General features: G+C 40.7%; 1 protein-coding gene across 1 annotated transcript in view; it reads right to left on the bottom strand.

Moving 5' to 3' along the window:
• Positions 1–21,095, bottom strand: part of ucn3l (urocortin 3, like) — a 54,469-nt gene extending 33,374 nt beyond the window's left edge. Inside the window, exon 1 of the mRNA XM_073066797.1 lies at positions 21,050–21,095. The gene's annotated coding sequence lies outside the window, so the exon portion shown is untranslated. The remainder of the gene's footprint in view (positions 1–21,049) is intronic.
• Between the last annotated feature and the right edge of the window lie 371 nt (positions 21,096–21,466).

The following is a 21,466-nucleotide window of genomic DNA, read 5'->3' as shown; positions in this document are numbered from 1 at the left end:
CCAGCGCATCTGTAGTTGTGAACTTCCCATGATTCGGGGCATTTACAAGGACAAGGGTGCAAAAAGGGCCCGTAGGATCACTGGGGACCCGAGTCATCACAACCACAATCTATTCCAGCTGCTACCACCCGGGAAATGGTACCACAATGTAAAAGCCAGGACCAACAGGCTCCGTCCGGGACAGCTTCTTCCACCAGGCTATCAGACTGATGAACTCACGCTGATCTGAACACTACATTACATTAACTGTTCTATTTATTATAAATTACTACAAAATACTATGATTGCACATTTAGATAAAGTCGTAAAGATTTTTACTCATTTATGTGATGGATGTAAGAAATAAACTCAATTCATTCAATAAGAGGAATAATTTGTCAGCTATAGAGAAAGAAGAAAAATGGGTCTGACCGGTTTATTCCACAAGGAGCCAGCATAGACTTAATGGGCTGAATGGCTTACTTCTATGCTAGAACAATTTATTGATTTACTTTTGTTGCCAGCATTAAAATGGCAGAATTGATTCCCGGACTTTGATGAAAACTTCTCAAAGTTTTAATGATTAATGTGACATAGGTTTTCCTTTCTTTTTCTTTCTAGTATAATTTGTTCAGCTGTAATTACAGTTCAGTACACTACTAAAAGCTTTCAAACAATATTTTCTAAATATGAGAATTAATATTTTCATTAATTTCCCTCAATTGTAAAAGAGTGCGGATTCAGAATAATGCTGAACAAAGAGCAAAATAACAAAGTCAGTGTTTCCACACTAAACTGTGCACTTGTCTATAGATCAATGTAGTAACATCATGATGTTGGTAGATTGCTGCCAATAAACCAGGATTCTATTATAAATTGCTGTCCATTTACCACCAAAACAGGTGCAGAAATGCAAAAGCTAGAGGAGAATAATTTTTTACCTGAAAACCATATCCAGTATTCACAGGTGAAACATTGGCACCTGGATTAGCAAATAACCACAACCATAAATTAAATCCCAGGAATAAAATTATACTTGGAGGAGGTCATGATTGAGTACAGTAAAAGGAAGGGGGAGGTGTAATAAGAACAGGAAATAGAAAAATTGTGATATGGCCTCTATTACATTATGGTTTCAGTTTGCATGTTCCTTATAATCCTCAATTTCTCTATACACCAAAGATCTATCCACTTTAGTCTGGAATATATTCAGTAATTTGGTCTCCACAGTGCTTTGGGAAAGTGAGTCCATAGGTTGTTCAGTGTTGAGTTGAATGAAGTTTTCCACACTGGCTCAGAAGCCTGACGATTGAAGGGTAATCGTTTCTGACTTGGTGATGTGAGACCCAAGGCTCCTGTATCTCTTTCCTCATGGCAGCAGTAAGAAAAATTGAGGAGGTTCTCTTTGCCTTACTTTGAAACTATGCCTCCATGTTTTAGAATCTCCCAGAAGGAAAAACATGCTCCCTGTATCCATTTTGACAAAACCCTGCCAGAATTTTATTTAATTAAAATTAACCAAGAGATCAGATGCTACCTGCTCGACCTTTCATTCCAGGAATCAACCTCGTGGACATTTTCTCAACAGCACTCAGTGCGAATAAATCCCTGTTTATACAAGAACTCCAAAATTGTGTGCTGCACTCTTGGCATGGTCTCGTTAATGCCTTCTAGATTTGTAGCCACCTCCCTACCTTTATATAATTAATGCACAATATCAATGATGAGATTTGTTTTTAAGCACGAATGAAAAAAAAAATCTGATATTCTAGGAATATTTCACTTTGAATCAACCTCATATAGCGAACTGCTGTTCTTTGTTTTCTTGTAAATGCCTGCAAGAAAATGAATCTCAAGGTAGTATATAGTGACATGTACTTTGGTAATAAATTTACTTTGACTTGCCTAAATTGGAGATTTTGTGGTTGATGAATTGCTGCTGCATTTGCCTAGATAACATTCAGATCTTCCCAGTAGTAGGTGGAACAGTATTTGCACAAGGTGTAATGAAGCATTATGTAATTGTCTATTTTTATTTTTCAAAATTATATTAGACTTGAGAACGTGGGTGTTAGTGCTTGTGGCTTATTTAAACAATTATTATAGCCACATGGAATGGGATCAAAAGTTAATAAATATAGCAGATGTTAATTAAGTGAAATCTGTTCACATAAAAATTGAAAAATACTGCAAAAGAATCTAAGGTAGTTAATAAAAAAATGGAATATTTAATTATTACACGATGAAAGTTTAACACAATCATTAATTTAACCACTAAAACCACCTCTTAAACTTCTGCATTTGGTTGCTAGAGCCTTAAGAATACATGAATAAAATACTGTTAATATGCACAAGGGAAAAAAGAATCTCATCCACCAAGGCACAAGAATAAAGTATTATTATTTTAAGAAGCACCAGAAAAACACAGTACCACAGTATCCTTTTTTTCTCTTTTAATAAGCAAGCAGCACATTTAACATTTCTCATATATCGCACTTCAAACAATGCAGTACCTGTACTCTAAGTAAATTTTCTGTCAAAAAAATCACATCCTCAAATATGAGGCTCGATCCTTCAGCTTTAGGATCACTGTTAGTACGTTTTTCCAAAAACGTATAACCTTTTTGAATAACCTTTTTTAGTATTATCATGGCTGCTGTTGGCAGTTCAAAAATATAAATTACTATAAGTAGCTGAAAATATCATGAGATTATACAAGTTTCAAGGACAGAAGGGGGAAAGAAGAAGGAGGGGGATGAAGGGGGGACAAGGAGGGATGAGGGGGCAAAGGGGGGATGAAGGGGGGACTGAGTAGAAGGGGAGGAGTAGAAGGGAGGCAGGAGGAGAGAAAGGTGGGACAAAGGGGGGACGAAGGGGGGACGAAGGGGGGGACGATGGGGAAACTGAGAGGGGGAGGAATAGAGGGGGAGGCAGGAGGAGAGGAAGGTGGGGAGCTCTTTCTCATGAAGGCCGTAATAGAGAAGTGATTATGAGGTAAATAAAGCCAGGATCTAAATATTGGAGGTGACATTTCTGAAATATAGACATAAGGAGAAAGGAGGCTGGGTACCTCTATTAACAAAGGATGAGAACAATACAAAAGTTAAAAAAATAATTTTGGCAGAGAGAGTAGGAAGCATAATTATTTTAAGAAATCTACAATGGGAGAAATCTGAAGTAAAAACAGAAAATTCTGTGAATATTTACCAGATTAGTACATGACCAGCATTCTCTGGCTTTATTATAAGAGATAATGGAACTTCACAAGAAAAGTACTGTAGTAATCATATGCAAGTTTCATAAAGGCTGAACAAATCAATGTAGCGAAAAAAACCTTAAAGACCAGTTAAGTGTTATTTGGGACAACGTGAAAATAATTTATTAAAATCTGATCATGAATATTAAGATTTAAAAAAAACATTAAAGGATCTCTGGGGAATGGTGGTACATGATAATAATATGTTAAGTTTGAGAGAGAAAATGTGGATCTGAAAGTTGTGTCTTAAATTTAAATAAGACAGTTACAAAATTATGAAAACGCTGGCTGACATAGCCTGGGAAACCAGATTATAAGGTAAGAGGATGAATGGCGTATTTCAATTGAGAAGAAAATGTGAGGAGGACGAGCAAATGTACCTGGTTCATGTAATTATCACATTTCCATGTCATGTTAACTATTCAGAATTGAGGTATCACATAAAAAACATTGAGAACTGCCTGTTTCTACATTGAATACATTTTGACACAAAAATAACAAGTCGAGTAAGTAGTTGAAGACTAATGGTTTTCTTTTTGTAAATTTCACAGAAAAGACAGGCAATGTTAGGAAAATTATTGGCGTGTCAGAAGATTGGGGGCAAGTCGAAAAATCTGGAGCATTATAGAAACCAGTTAAGGAAAACCAAGTAAAAAGATGGAGAAAATAAATTGAGACTATGCAATAAAGAAACAAATATTCTATAAATATTACATATAATACACAAGGATGAAAGTAGCTGAGATAGGTAAGTATTGGCTCCTTAGAGGATGCTACAGGGGAATTAATAAGTGGGAACTGGTGGCGGCTTCTAACAAATATTTAGCACCTTCCTTCGTGAAAGAAAAATCTAAGTGGTGGGAGGATAAAATGGAGAGTGAAATTTAAAACAAGTCCACCTTTATGGTAAAAAAATTAGGAAAAATAAGAGACCAAAAGGCTGACATGTCTATTGGACCAAAAGCTGACATTAATACTAGAGAAGCAGGCCTAAATCCTAGGGCCTTAAAAAGAAAAGTTACAGAGATTATGGACACATTGGTTCTGATCTCTAAATATTTTCTAAAATTTGGTCCTCGAAAACTAAACACTGCAAATACAATATTCCTATTTTAGAAAGGATGAGATAGTTTCAGAATAAAGAGACAAAAAAAACCAATGAAGAAACTTTTCTTTCCTCAGATGGTATGAATCTTTAGCATTCTATAGCACAATGCTCACTGTACCTTTGAATATATTTAAGATTGAGACAGGTGCAAGGTGAGTCAAGGATTATGGGGAAAAAAAGAAAGTGATTCAGGGGTCAAGATCAACCATGATATTGTGGAGTGACAAAACAGGTCTGAAGGGTGAAACAGCCTTCTTTTGCAAATACAGAAACCAAGCACTTGCTGGCAATAACACCCAGCAACTCTGGAATATTTTACTAAGAGACTCAGTATTGAAATAAATCTAATAGTGTGAAGTTGATATACAATATTACTGACTAAACAAGTCAGGATTAAGTTAGGGTTTATCAAGCTTTTAATATCATTAGCAACTCATCAACAATATGACATTTACAGTTCCTGGTTCAGACTACATGGTTCAGTAATGCTTCTCCTACCAAAAAGGAAAAACACACTTTCTTTCCCTGTGCTTGCAGGGGCTTAGAATTTTTATAAAAAGGATTTTTGGATAAATAGGTTTTGCATGATCCAGTATACCACACTTAGTCAAAGCCAGGATCATTCTTACACTATACACTTTCAGCTTTTTGCATTAAAAATTCTCCTCCAGGCTACACACCATCCAGACTCGGACATATTACATGAAATGCTAGCTCTCATGAAAGTAATTCATCACTGCTCCATCCAAATCCTGGACTTGTTTTCCAGATGTATTATTGGAATTACACACATTCAAATGACCTACTGCCACCAGGCTAACTATGAAGAACAATAAATGCTGGCCTTTAGCTCAAAATAAACTAATGATTAAACAAAACAAAAGTTGAGAAATCTTATGAAGACAAAGTTACCATAATACATTATGCTTTTCCTCAGTGAACAAAATACAAAGGAATTATAGCATGCAAAGTAAATTAAATAGATATTTTACTTACACAAGTGTTATTGAAATTGATAATGAAATATATAAAAACAATAATATATAAGAGAACGTGTAAGGAAGAGAGGGTGTGTGTGTGTGTGTGTGTGTGTGTGTGTGTGTGTGTGTGTGTGTGTGTGTGTGTGTGTGTGTGTGTGTGTGTGTGTGTGTGTGTGTGTGTGTGTGTGTGTGTGTGTGTCTATCTGCATGTTGTCTCCAGTCCAAATATTCTGAGCCTTGCACTTCACTAAAGGGCTACGCTTGGTTCTTACTCTTCATTTATAATGTCACAGGAAATTACGTGGTCTATGTACATTTAGAAATATTGCTGAAACATTGCAGCAATGGAAACATGCTTTAAGCATTCTAAACATCTGAGAATTCTTTGCCAATTTCAGCATTGTCAGTGGTTTTGCGAAGTTGCATCTCATCTCCAAGCTCCCAGTAATTTTTAAGATATTGCTTTACTTGCACTTTAATTGTTCATTGAGAACCATATTGGAAATTAAAATAAGTTTTCCAAAGAGTGCCATAACACAGAAAATGAAGTCTAGTAATTAATAGAACAAGTATTCTTAATATGATAATAACGAAGATTGCTCATTGATATCTCTGCCCAGAAAGTGAATAATTTAATATTATTGATTTAAAACTTTATCCATTACAATTTGCCTACTTTCAAAAGATGTCCACAGCAGACACAATACTCCTGGTCTTATACTATTATATTGACTACAGGTCAACCATCAATACCACCATTCAAATGAAACTCATCTCCAAACTCCTAGAGCTGTGACTCAAAACCTCCCTTCGAAAATGGATCCTTGATTTCCTGACCAATAGATCACAATCAGCAAGGATAACAAGCCGAGCAACACAAACAAATGCTGGAGGAACTCAGCAGGCCAGGCAGCATCGGTGGAAAAAAGTACAGTCGACGTTTCAGGCCGAAACCTTTCGGCAGGACTGGGGAAAAAAAGCTGAGGAGCAAATTGAAAAGGTGGGGGAAGGGGAGAGACAAACACCAGTTGATAGGTGAAACCTGCAGGCGGAGGGATGAAATAAAGAGCTGGGAAGTGGATTGGTGAGATGAGGTGAGAGAGGGAAAAGGGGATGGGAAATGGAGAAGGGGTTGGTGGGTGGGTATTACTGAAAGTTTGAGAAATCGATGTTCATGTCATCAGGTTGGAGGCTACCCAGACAGAATATAAGGTGTGTTTCTCCAACCTAAGTGTGACCTCATGATGACAGTGAGCAGGCCATGGATAGATATATTTCTATGGGAATGGGAAGTGGAATTAAAATGGGTGACCACTGGGAGATCCTGCTTGTTCTGGTGGATGGAGTGTAGATGCTTGGTGAAGCGGTCTCTCAACTTACGTCAGGTCTCACCGTGGTACAGGAGGCCTCACTGGGAGTATCGAGCACAGTAAATGACCCTAATAGACTCACAAGTGAAGTGTCGCCTCACCTGTAAGGACTGTTTAGGGCCCTGGATGGTAGTGAAGGAGGAGGTGTAGGGGCAGGTTTGCACCTGTTTTTGTTTGTGAGGATAAGTGCCATAAGGGAGATCAGTGGGGAGGGATGAATGGACGAGTGAGTTGCACAGGGATCAATCTCTGAGGAAAGTGCGGGGTGGGGAAGAGGGAAAGATGTGCTTTCTGGTTGGATCCCGTTGGAGATGGTGGAAGTTTCAGAGAAATATGTGCTGGATACGGAGGCTGGTGGGGTGGTAGGTGAGGACAAGAGGAACCCTATCCCTGGTAGGGCGATGGGAGGATATAGTAAGAGCAGATGTACGTGAAATGGAAGAATGCAGTTGAGGGTAACATTGATGGCAGAGGAAGGGAAGCCCCTTTCTTTGAAAAAGGAGGACATCTCCTTCATTCTAGAATGAAAAGCCTCATCCTGAGAGCAGATGCAGCAGAGACAGAAGAATTGAGAAAAGGGGCTGGCGTCTTTACAAATAGTAGGGTGGGATGAGGTGTAGTCTAGGTTGCTGTGAGAGTCTGCGGGTTTGTAATAGACATCGGTGGATATGCTGTCTCCGGAGATAGAGACAGTGAGATTGAGAAAGGGAAGGGAGGTGTCAGATTTGGACCAGGTAAATTTGACGGCAGGGTGGAAGATGGAGGCAAAGCGGATGAAGTCAATGAGTTCAGCATGGGTGCAGGAAGCAGCACCAATGTAGTTGTCGATGTAGCGTAGGGAAGGTGTGGGATGGTCACCAGTGTAGGCTTGGAACATAGACTGTTCCATGTAGCTGACAAACAGGCAGGCATAGCTGGGACCCTTGTGAGTACCCATGGCTACCCTTTTTGTTTGAAGGAAATGGGAGGAGCTAAATGAAAAATGATTGAGAGTGAGGAGAAGTTCTGCTAGGCAGAGGAGAGCAGTGGTGGAGGGGAACTGTTCGGTCTGGCATCCAGAATGAAACGCAGAGCTTTGAGGCCCTCCTGCTGGCCTTTCCCACCAGCCTACGTGTCCAGCACATAATTCTCTGAAACTTCAATGGGATCCCACCACCAAATCCTTCCCTCCCCACCACTTGCTGCTTTCCACATGACTCCCTTATCCATTCATCCCTCCCCACTGATCTCCCTCTTGGCACTTACCCTTGCAAGCAGAACAAGTCCTTCCCCTGCCCCTACACCTCCTCTCTCACCACCATCCAGGGCCCTAAACAGTCCTTCCAGGTGAGGTGACACTTCACCCGTGAGTCTGTTGGAGTCATTTACTGTGTTCGGTGCTCCCAGTGTCATGATGAGGCCACACTGAAGTTGGAGGAACAACACCTTATATTCCATTTGGGTAGCCTCCAACCTGATGGTATGAACATCAATTTCTCAAACTTCTGGTGATAACATCCATCCCTTCCCCATTTCCCATCCCTTTTCCTCCTCTCAACTTACCTCACCAATCAACTTCCCAGCTCTTTACTTCATCCCACTCACTCCAAGTTTCACCCACCTGGTGGTTCTCTCATCCCTCCCCCTACCTTTTAAATCTACTCCTCAACCTTTTTTCTCCAGTCCTGCCGAAGGGTTTCAGCCTGAAACGTTGACTGTACTTTTTTCCATAGATGCTGCCTGGCTTGCTGAGTTCCTCCAGCATTTTGTGTGTGTTGCTAGGATTTCCAGCATCTGCACTCTTCCTCTTGTTTGTGGTAGCATAACACACAGCCTCAACACTTCTACCATAATTATCCGTGATACTTGTTACCCCACATGGCTGCTTCCTAACCCTCTACTTTACACCCTAAACATTAAGAACTGTGCTCCATTATGAGCACTAGCCTCCCTCAAGGACATTTTCAACAGGCGGTGCCTTAAAAAGGCGCCATCAATCATTAAGGACCCCCATCACCCAGGACATGCCATCTTTTCATTGCTACCATCAGCAAGTAGATACAGGAGTTTAAAGGTACATACTGAATATTTTACAACATCATATTTTTGAACGGGTAATGAACCAACCCATGAACAGCACCTCACTATCTTTGCTCTCTTTTTGCACAGCACTGTAACAAAAAGTCTTAGGTACATATATATAGTTGGGGCACCTAAGACTTTTGCATAGTACTATGGTAATTTTACATATTTAAATATACTGCTGAAAAAAAACAAATTTCATGACATATGTGAGTGATGATAAATCTGATTCTGATATGGGTCTCTATTGTTGGCAGAGATTGGGAAGGGGGCAGGGAGAGGAGAATCATGGTTGTGAAACAGGGAAGGGAGAGGGGAGGGAGTGGGAAGTACCAGAACAATATTCTGTAATGAACAATAAAACTACAAAACCATAGACATAGGAGCAGAATTAGGCCATTTGGCCCATTGAGTCTGCTCCACCATTCAATCATATCTGATCCTATTCTTCCCCCTCCCTCCAGCTCCACATCCCGGCCTTCTCCCCATAACTTTTGATGCCGTGTCCAATCAAGAACCTATCAAGCTCTGCCTTAAATACACCTAATGACCTAACTTCCACAGCTGCCTCTGGTTACAAATTCTGCAATCACTCTCTGGTTAAAGAAATTTCTCTGCATCACTGTTTTAAATGGACACCCCTCTTCCTGAGACTGTGCCCTCTTGTCCTAGACTCCCCCACCATGAGAAAACCTCTTTTCCATTTCTACTCTGTCTAGGCCTTTGAATATTCGAAAGGTTTCATGAGATCCCCCATCATCTTTCTAAATTCCAGTCAGTACAGACCCAATGACTATGATAACCCTTTCATTCCTGAAATCATTCTTGTAAACATCCTCTGAACCCTCTACAATGCCAGCACATCTTTTTTTAGACGGGGTGCTCAAAACTGTTCACAATACTCAAGGTGAGGCCTCACCAGTGCTTTATAAAGCCTCAGCATCACATCCCTGCTCCTATATTCCACACCTCTTGAAATGAATGCTAACATTGCATTAGCCTTCCTCACCACTGGCTCAACCTGCACGTTAACCATACAAGAACTCCCATATCTCTTTGCATCTCAGAATTTTGGATTTTCTCCCTGTTTCGAAAATAATCTGCACATTTATTTCTTTTACCAACATTTTATTTCATTTGCCAGTTTCTTGCCCATTCTCCTAGTCCGACTGAATCCTTCTGCAGCCTAACTATTTCCTCATCACTACCTGTCCCTCCACCAATCTTTGTATCCTCTGCAAACTTGGCAACAAAGCCACCTATTCCATCATCTCAATCATTGATATACAACATAAAAAGCAGTCCCAACACTGACTCCTGCGGAACATGACTAGTCATTGGCAGCCAACCAGAAAAGGATAGTTTTATTCCCACTCATTGCCTCCTACCCATCAGTCAATGCTCTAACAATGCCAGAAACTTTCCTGTAATACCTTGGGCTGTTAACTTGGTGAGCAGCCTCATGTGTGGCACCTTGTCAAGGGCCTTCTGAAAGTCCAAATATACAATATCCACTGCATACCCTTTACCTATCTAACAGATTCATCAAGCAAGATTTTTCCTTCAGGAAATCATGCTGACTTTGTCCTATCTTGTCCTGTGTCACCAAGAATTCCATAATCGCATTCTTAACAATTGATTCCAACATCTTCTCAATCACTGAGGTCAGACTAACAGGTCTACAATTTCCTTTCTGCTGCCTTCCTCCTTTCATAAAGAGTGGAGTGACATTTGCAATTTTCCAGTCCTCTGGCACGATGCCAGCGTACAAAGATTTTTGAAAGATCATTACTAATGCCTCCATAATCTCTACCACTACCCCTTTCAGAACCCCTGGGTGCAGTTTATCTGGTCTTGGGTCCTTTAGCTTTTTGAACACCTTCTCCCTTGTAATTGTAATTGCAGTCACTTCTCTTCCCTCACACCCTTCAACATTTGGCATACTGCTAGTGTCTTCACAGTGAAGACTGATGCAAAATACTCATTTAGTTCATCTGCCATCTGCTTGTCCCCTGTTATTATTTTTCTGGCCTCATTTTCTAGTGGTCCTATATCCACACTCTTCTCTTTGTTTATCTATGACATACTTGAAAAAAGCTTTTACTATCCATTTTGATATTGTTTGCTAGCTTGCATTCATGTTTCTTCTTTTCTCTATTAATGATTCTCTGTAGGTTTTTAAAAGCTTCCCAATCCTCTATCTTCCCGCCAATTTTTGCTTTGTTGTATGCCCTTTCTTTTGCTTTTACAACACGCTTTGACTCCCCTTGTCAGCCACTGTTGTACTATTTTTCCATTTGAGTATTTCTTCATTTTTGGAGTACATCTATTCTGCATCTTCCTCTGTTTCCCCAGAAACTCAAGTCATTGCTGCTCTGCTGTCATCCCTGCCAGCATCTTCTTCCAAGTTACTTTGGCCTTCTCCACTCTCATATCACTGTAATTTCCCTTACTCCACTGAAATACTGCTACATCAGACTTTACTTTCTCCCTATCAAATTTCAAGTGGACCTCAATCATATTGTGATCGCTGTCTCCTAAGTGTTCTTTTACCTTAAGCTCCCTAATTGCCCCCAATTCATTACATAGCACCCAATCAAGTATAGCTGATCCCCTCAATGTAAGCTCAATGACAAACTGCCCTAAAAAGTCATCTCATAGGCATTCAACAAACTCAATCTCTTCAGATCCATTACCAACCTGATTTTCCCTAATCTCTCTGCATATTGAAATCTCCCATGACTATCCTAACATTGGCTTTTGACACACCTTTTCTATTTCCCGTTGTAATCTGTGGTCCACATCTCAGCTACTGTTGGGAGGCTTGTAAATAACTGCCATCAGGGTACTCCTACCCTTGCAGTTTCTTAACTCAACCCACAAGGATTCAACATCTTCTAAATCCTATGTCACATCTTTCTACTGATTTAATGCCATTCTTTCCCAGCAGAGCTACACCTCCCCCTCTGTGCATCTTCATATCCCTCCGATACACCATGTAACCTTCGACATTTAGATCTCAGTTATAATCACCCTTCAGCCACAATAACATACCAGACAATCTGTAATAGTGCAACAAGATCATCCACCTTATTTCTTATATTCCCTGACTGAGATATAGCACTTTTGAGTACTGTATTTGCTACCCTTTTTGATCCTGCATCCCTAATGCACTGGTACTCACCTTGCTGTCTACAATTTTGTCCTATTATCTGTCTGCCCTTCCTAACAGTCTGACTGCACACTATCTTTGCTTTATAACTGTCTGTCTTATCCTGAGTCCCTTTGCTCTGGTTCCCATCCTCCTACCAAATTCCTCAACAGCTCTAATACACCTGCCCACAAGAATATTGGTCCCCTTTGGGTTTAGGTGCAACCTGTCATTTTTGTACAGATGATACCTACCCCAGAAGAGATCCCAATGATCCAGGAACCTGAAGCCCTGTCCCCTGCACCAGCTTCTCAGTCACACGTTTATCTGCCAAATTATCCTGTTTCTACTCTCACTGGTGCGTGGCACAGGCAGCAATCTAGAAATTACTATCCTGGAGGTATATATAGCACTGTAGCTATATATCGTGTTTATAAAAAGTATTCACCCACCCTTGGAAGTTTTCATGTTTTATTGTTTTACAGTTTTATTGTTTTGAATCACAGTGGATTTAATTTGGCTTTTTTTTTTAAAAACACTGATCAACAGAAAAAGTCTCTTTTGTGTCAAAGTGAAAACCAGATCTCTACAAAGTGATCTGAATTAATTACAAATATAAAACACAAAATAATTGATTGCATAAGTATTCACTCCCTTTAATATGACACACCAAATCATCACTGGTGCAACCAATTGGTTTTAGAAGTTACATGATTAGTTAAATGGAGATCACCTGTGTGCAGTCAAGGTGTTTCAATTGATTGTAGTTAAAATAGACATGTGTCTGGAAGGTTCAACTGCTGAAAGAATTAGGGGTGGAAGGAAGATTTATATTACTGGGTTCTAGGTTTTTTTTTTAAAAAATCAAACAATTTGAGTCAAGGTGGAAGAAGAGTATTCCAGGACATATTTGGTTGAAAATGGAACACCACAAGGTAGTGTCTGTAGTCCATTACTATTTATCATAATGATAAATGACATATTTGTGCAAGTTGAACATAGTGTGGGGAAATCCTTATATGCAGATGATGGGGCTTTATGGATGAGGGGAAGAAATTTAATTTATATACAAAGAAGAATGCAAGATTCAATTAATAAAATGGAGGAGTGGGCAAATAAATGGGGTTTCCAAATATCTGTAAGTAAGTCACAAGTGATGTGTTTCTCAAAAAATCACAACCCAGTTTCTGTGAAATTATATGAACAAAAGTTGGAGCAGGTAAAGGTAATTCTGTTCCTCGGTTTGTTATTTGATGAGAAACTTACATGGAAGAAACAAATTGAGAAAATTACAAACAAATGTGAAAAAAGAACTTATTGAGGTGTCTTGCTGGACAGGATTGGGGTGTGAGCAGGATATCGCTATTACATATTTATCAAGCTCTAATGAGGGCTACATTGGATTATGGATGTGTAGCATACATGTCAGCTCCAGAGAGTAGTTTAAAAATGCTGGATCTTGGGCAAACTCAGGCCCTCAGGATATGTAGTGGTGCATTCAGAACATCACCTGTATCAGCTCTTCAAGTTGAAACAGGGGAAATGCCATTAAGACTTAGAAGAATAAAGCTAATGCTACAATAGTGGGTTAACATTGTGGGCATAACTACTCACATGCAGCTAAAGCTATATTAAAAGACTGCTGGGAACATAGTAATTCAAATTATAATGGCTTTGGATGGATCAGGGATGCAGCAGCACAAAACTATGGTCTACACGAGCTGGAATATAGCCCTACAGTTCCATTATCTGATGTTCCTCCATGGCTCTTTACAATACATACAGTGGATATAAACCTGCAGCACCTTTTTTTTTTAAAAAAAAGGTCTAACTGTGGAATCAAACTGATAGTATAGGAATATATAGACCTGCATTTCAGAAATGAATTTGTAATATTTACAGATGGATCAAAAGACCCTAGCTCTGGCCACACTGGCATTGCAGTCTACATTCCTCAGTGCAAAACTAGCATTAGGAAAAGCACATCAAACCATTTATCAGTGTATACAACAGAATTAGTGGCACTATTGAGTGCATTATCTTGGATAGAAGAAAATAATGTCAAAAAGGCTGTTCAGACAGTTTGTCTGCATTAACCTCTATCAAATCAAGAAAATCAGAAAGTAAACGGGGTATTTTATTGGAGAATCTATGCAAGTTATGTACACTGACTGAAAATGAGGTAGAAGTAAGCTTCCTTTAGGTTTCTGCTCATTGTGTTGAGGAGAGTAATGAAAAAGTGGACATTATAGCTAAACAATCAATCAAATTATCTATGATAGAGGTCCAGATCTCTTTTAGCTAAGTGGAAGTCAAAAGCATTATAAAAACATGTATTGAGGAGACATAGCAGAAGCATTGGGATGAGAGTGAAACAGGGAGGCAACTGTACAAAATACAAAGGCAAGTCAGATACCAAACAATATCAGGTGGGCACAGATAGATAGAAATGATCATCAGTCGTTTAAGAATTGGACACAAGTCTTAATTACGCATTATATAAAATAGGGAAACATCCAACTGGGTTGTGTGACTACTGTAATCAACCAGAAACAGTTGAACATGTATTGATAAAATGTAAGAAGTACCGAAGTGAAAGCATGAAGATGATAGGAGCGCTTAAGATCAACAAAAAAAAACTGCTGTGGGTATAGAAGACATTTTAAGTGGGAGTTCAAGGAAAATATGGGCCTATATCATGGAGTATCTGAAAGACTCTGGTTTATTATCTAGAATCTGGGGATTGCAATCCTTTTCATTCCTCCTGTTTATCAAACGATCCACACTCCAGTCCAGTAGGTGCCTGTAATGCACCTTAAAGCTGGTTTGCCAACCGCCATAAAACAACACAAGAAGAACGTTCAACTGCTGGTAACTCAGCATACTGGCAAAAACTAAACCATGAAGACAAAATACTTTACCAAGCAACTCTGCAAAAAGTTTATTGAAAAGCATAAGTCAGGAGATGGATACAAGAAAAATTTCCAAGTCACTGAATATCCCTTGATGTATAGTTAAATCAATCATCAAGAAATGAAAGAATATGGTGCAACTGTAAATCTGCCAAGAGCAGGCCATCATCAAAACCTGAGTGACCGTGCAAGAAGGGAACTAGTGAGGGAGTTACAAGCTTCAGTGGCTGAGATGGGAGAGACTGCACACACAACAACTGTTGCCCGGGTGCTTCACCAGTCGCAGCTTTATGGCAGGGGGCAAAGAGAAAGCCACTGTTGGGGGGAAAAAAAACTTGCATGAAATCTCAGCTGGAGTTTGCCAGAAGGCACGTAGGAGACTGAAGTCAGCTGGAAGAGGTTTGATAGACTGGTGAAACCAAAACTGAGCATTTTGGCCAGCAGAATAAACTGCACAAAATCAAAAACACTCCATTCCTACTGGGAAGTATGGTGGTGGCTGCATTATGTTGTGGGGATGTTTCACTGCAGCAGGCCCTGGAAGGCTTGCGTAGGTGGAGAGTAAAGTAAATGCAGCAAACTATAGGGGGAAATACCAGAGGAAAGCCTGATACAGTGTGCAAGGGAACTGTGACTTTGGAGATTTGTTTTCCAGTAAGACAATGACCCCTAGCATAAAGCCAAAGCTACACAGGACTGGCTTAAAAACAAAGTTAATGTCCTGGAGTGGCCAAGTCAGAGTCCAGACCTTAATCCAGTTGAGAATTTGTGGCTGGACTTGAAAAGGACTGTTCACTCATGATCCCCATGCAATCTGACAGAGCTTGAGCAGTTTTGTAAAGAAGATTGGGGAAGAATGGCAGTGTCCAGATGTGTAAAGCTCATAGACTCTATTCACGTGGAGGCTGCCAAAGGTGCATCTACTAAATACTGGCTTGAAGGGGGTGAGTAATTATGCAATCAATTTTGTTTAATAGTTGTGATAAATTTATCACAACTGGTAGAAATTTGTTTTCACTTTGACACAAAATTATTGATCAGTGTATTTTCTTTAAAAAAAACAAATTAAATCCACTGAGATTCAATGTTGTGAAACAATAAAACAGAAAGCTTCTAAAGGAGTTGAATACATTTCATATGTACTGTAAACACGAGGAAATCTGCAGATGCTGGAAATTCAAACAACACACAAAATGCTGGTGGAACACAACAGGCCAGGCAGCATCTATAAGGAGAAGCACTGTTGATGTTTTGGGCCGAGACCCTTCGTCAGGACTAACTGAAAGGAAAGATAGTAAGAGATTTGAAAGTAGTGGGGGGAGGGGGAAATGCGAAATGATAGGAGAAGACCGGAGGGGGTCAAGGAACAACACCTTATCTCCTCTACTGTCAAAATGAATCCAAACTCAGGTTGGAGGAACAACACCTTGTATACCGGCTGGGTAGCCTCCAACCTGATGGCATGAACATTGACTTCTCTAACTTCTGTTAATGCCTCTCCTCCCCTTCTTACGCCATCCCTGACATATTTAGTTGTTTGCCTGTTCTCCATCTCCCTCTGGTGCTTCCCCCCCCCCCCCCACTTTCATTCTCCCAAGGCCTCCTGTCCCATGATCCTTTCCCTTCTCCAGCTCTATCACTTTCGCCAATCACCCTTCCAGCTCTTAGCTTCATCCCATCCCCTCTGTTCTTCTCCTATCATTTTGCAATTCCCCCTCCCCCTCCTACTTTCAAATCTCTTACTATCTTTCCTTTCAGTTAGTCCTGACGAAGGGTCTCGGCCTGAAACATCGACAGTGCTTCTCCTTATAGATGCTGCCTGGCCTGCTGTGTTCCACCAGCACTTTGTGTGTGTGTTGTTTTCATATGTACTGCATGTGCCTAAGTACTGTAATTGTAGTTTTTATGTATAGCACTGTACAGCAAAGCAACAAATCTCACAACGGGTATTGGTAATATTAAACCTGATTCTGATCTACCTTAGGCATTCTATCTTTTCCTTCTTCCCTTTGGGGGGGGGGGAGGTAAAAGATACAGAAGCTTGAAAGCATATATCATTAGGCTCAAAGATAGCTTCTAGCCTTCTGTTATAAGAACATCGCTGATTCCCTTGTACAAAATGATCTCTTGACCTTTCAAGGACTCCTTACAAGTCATGTTTTCAAAATTATTTGAACAGTTTGTCTTTTGCACATCGGCAGTTTGTTAGCTTTTGTTTTTCATAAAAATTTGATTGTATTTTTCTCCTGTAAATGTCTACAAGAATATTAATCTCAAGGATGTAATAATGTCATTCTTTGGTAAGTTTACTTTGAACAATCTGCTTTGTCATGGCCTTGCATCTTTTATGGTCTGCCTGCCCTTTCTCTGTAACGCAAAGGCACATTTAATGTCAGAGAAATGAATATAATATACATCCTGAAATTCTTTTTCTTCACAAACATCCAGAAAAACAGGAGTGCCCCAAAGAATGAATAAGTCATAGAACGCCAAAGCCCCTCCCCAGCTCCCCACTCCCATTAGTAATGACGAGTCATAGAACGCCAAAGCCCCTCCCCAGCTCCCCACTCCCATTAGTAATGACGAGTCATAGAACGCCAAAGCCCCTCCCCAGCTCCCCACTCCCATTAGTAATGACGAGTCATAGAACGCCAAAGCCCCTCCCCAGCTCCCCACTCCCATTAGTAATGACGAGTCATAGAACGCCAAAGCCCCTCCCCAGCTCCCCACTCCCATTAGTAATGACGAGTCATAGAACGCCAAAGCCCCTCCCCAGCTCCCCACTCCCATACGTAATGACGAGTGATAGAACGCCAAAGCCTCTCCCCAGCTCCCCACTCCCATACGTAATGACGAGTCATAGAACGCCAAAGCCCCTCCCCAGCTCCCCACTCCCATACGTAATGACAAGTGATAGAACGCCAAAGCCCCTCCCCAGCTCCCCACTCCCATACGTAATGACAAGTGATAGAACGCCAAAGCCCCTCCCCAGCTCCCCACTCCCATTAGTAATGACGAGTCATAGAACGCCAAAGCCCCTCCCCAGCTCCCCACTCCCATACGTAATGACAAGTGATAGAACGCCAAAGCCTCTCCCCAGCTCCCCACTCCCATACGTAATGACAAGTGATAGAACGCCAAAGCCTCTCCCCAGCTCCCCACTCCCATACGTAATGACGAGTGATAGAACGCCAAAGCCCCTCTCCCGCTCCCCACTCCCATACGTAATGACAAGTGATAGAACGCCAAAGCCTCTCCCCAGCTCCCCACTCCCATACGTAATGACAAGTGATAGAACGCCAAAGCCCCTCCCCAGCTCCCCACTCCCATACGTAATGACAAGTGATAGAACGCCAAAGCCCCTCCCCAGCTCCCCACTCCCATACGTAATGACAAGTGATAGAACGCCAAAGCCCCTCCCCAGCTCCCCACTCCCATTAGTAATGACGAGTCATAGAACGCCAAAGCCCCTCCCCAGCTCCCCACTCCCATACGTAATGACAAGTGATAGAACGCCAAAGCCTCTCCCCAGCTCCCCACTCCCATACGTAATGACGAGTGATAGAACGCCAAAGCCCCTCTCCCGCTCCCCACTCCCATACGTAATGACAAGTGATAGAACGCCAAAGCCCCTCCCCAGCTCTCCACTCCCATACGTAATGACAAGTGATAGAACGCCAAAGCCTCTCCCCCGCTCCCCACTCCCATACGTAATGACAAGTGATAGAACGCCAAAGCCCCTCCCCAGCTCCCCACTCCCATTAGTAATGACAAGTGATAGAACGCCAAAGCCTCTCCCCCGCTCCCCACTCCCATACGTAATGACAAGTGATAGAACGCCAAAGCCCCTCCCCAGCTCCCCACTCCCATTAGTAATGACAAGTGATAGAACGCCAAAGCCCCTCCCCAGCTCCCCACTCCCATTAGTAAGCAGCAGCAAAGCAATGATCCCCCTTCCCCCATCAGCCATAAATGCATCGGTGCAATCAAGCATGCAGCAAGCATCAGGAAAGACAGACTTGCAGTACCCCAAAGACTACTTGTTCACCCAGTAATTCAACATACCACAGGCTCTCTCTCCCCCTAACAAGGGAAAAAGAGGTGTCTCTGTTTCACAGTAAGAGGGGAGACATAACAAACAACTCGCTGATTTACGATGTTAAAAGTCTGTAGCGTCACTCTTTCCAAGCCCTGTGCCCAAAGATCTTGGGTCTCTGGGCACACGGCCAGCAGGCAGCTCGCTGCTTTCGATCCTCCATCTCCCACAATGCACCGATTTCCGGAGGAGGCACCGACCTTGAGATCACCTGGCACAATATCCTGGAACCCTGAAGGTGTGCTCGTCTTCGAGGCAGCATCCTTAATATATCTATAAGCACTGTACTTGCTTTCCCTTGTGCTACCTCAATACAGTGATGCAAGGAAGTGAACTGTATAGGTAACATGCAAAACAAAAAAAACACTACCTCAGTACAGGACAATAAACCAGTTTACTAGTTAAATAGTGAATTGTTAGGGATTTTTAAAATATTTAATTGTTTTGCTCTTTTTCCTTTCCATTTATTTTCTTCTCTTAATCTTAATTTCTCAATCTGCATTTGACATAACTGAATTCACTTGGATTCATTCGCTCATTTTTTTTCTTTAAATCTTCTTGGGTAGGAAACCATAACCATTCCTCACCAAGAACTTGGATGCTTGGTGCCTCTGGACTCCTCATAATTGGCTTGTAGCAATTTAAAAGGCCAGAAAACAACTTGACATGTGCTGAGATGCCCACGACCAGAAAATCTGTCACACTACATATTCAGATTTACAAATGTGTGGAATTTTAAGTTTTAAAATTTCATGTGCCTTGTTTTGTTGATCACAGATGGTGTAATATATCTGATCTGTGCAAAATGGTATTCATCCTTATCAAATGGGTATCTACCACCAGTTATCAAAGAATTAGTTTTAATTTGAATTATTGTCTTGAAACTAATTTGAAATAAAGCAATGAATATAGCAACATTCATTTCATGTTTACATTACTGGCATATAAATATGATGAGTGGATAATATACTTAATTAAAACTTTTAGTTAAAAAAAATACAGGATTCATATAATCTGCACTTTTTCTACTGAGCAACTAAAGATTTGATTTTTTTTCCATCCAAACAAATTTTTACATAGTGTATTACTCCAATAACTAGGCAAAGATTTCCAAATGCGTATCTTTCACCAAAATCAATACCAGAAAATGTCAGAATCTGCAGCCAAATTATATTCTTCTTTTGGTATAAGAAATGAAGAAACTGCTGACACAAGAGACTGCATTAGGAACCCTGTAGTTTGAGCAGCAACTGCAGGGAAGAAATTGATATTTGGGTCAAAACCCTGAATCAGGATCATAACTGCATACATTTTAAAATAATTTGTATGTTGATCTGTGGTCATTTGCATTTCACAGCATCTTTTGTCAAAAATATTTAAATTACTCAACAGTAAGCCCATGTGAACAAGTTTAAGGGCATGTCTTAGAAACAACTGTGGAATTATAAAGCTGAAAGCTAACTGCTAAGGTCAAATCCTAATTGTTGTTCTCAAACCTAACTTCAGTGTGAGCAAAGGTGAACTTTAATCCATACAGTATAGTGTGTTTTGGAACTTGCAAAGTGTTTTATAACTACTGCAATGTAGATTTGTACAAAATAACAGTCGATTTGCAAACAAGCTGGTACAAACACCACTGCGATCATGACCTAGTAAAAGGGCTCTGGGCCAGTTTCATCCAGTGAAGGCAGTACATGAGCCTTGTTTAATATATTTTCCAAGTGACAGTGCTCTGATAATGCAGTGGATTGCAGCCCAAGTATTGGTTAAGCGCCTACCTTTGAGAAATAACCAGACAAAATTCCTGCGCAAAAATCTCAGTAGGGTCTCCAGACTATTAGAGATTTAAGTTTTCAGGACTGGTGTTTATATACCATATATTTTACACTTTTTCCTGTTTTCTAATGGTGTATATATATAGCACAAATTGTAAATTATAATTAGTATTATGCGGAATGTTAATTGTACTTAATCTTTGACATGTTAACATATGGTTACGTTTACACGAAGGAAACGTCTAGGTGAATAAACAGCCAATGGCACATACAAGCTTATCACAAGACTAAATAGTAAAATTTATAATTTCCATTCTGAATATTCGTTCAAATGAACCAGAAAGCTTAATTTGCAACCTACCCGATCCGGAGAGGAGCTGATGAGTGAATGTAATGCTAGGTCTGCCACAGTTGTACGGAGACTTTTAAAGAGGAGTGCACCTGAGATGTCGGTGAGGGGGGCATGGTCGAGAAGCTGAGCGGCTCGGGGGTGGGTTGGGGGTGGGGTCACGTGCTTCCAATGGAGCCTGGCCGTTGGAAGTGGGAGCCAGGCGGGAAAACTCGCGTGTCGTGTCGTGTCGTGTCGTGGCTGCCAGCTGTGCGTTGGAGCCTAGGGATGGGTAAGCAGCTTCAGCCATTAACAATCCGAGAACGGCCCTGGAGAAAGTTGAACAATGTAGGAGGAAAAATGCAAATCAAACCCATATAAGCAGAACTTGGAAAAGGAGCAATTGGGAGAATAATCCAGGTAATTTCGAAAGGCGAAATACTTGATTAA

Source organism: Hemitrygon akajei, chromosome 14, assembly GCF_048418815.1.
Source record: "Hemitrygon akajei chromosome 14, sHemAka1.3, whole genome shotgun sequence".
Classification (NCBI taxonomy): domain Eukaryota; kingdom Metazoa; phylum Chordata; class Chondrichthyes; order Myliobatiformes; family Dasyatidae; genus Hemitrygon; species Hemitrygon akajei.
Note: the sequence above shows the minus strand (reverse complement) of the source record. Positions and strands in the feature narration are given on the sequence as shown.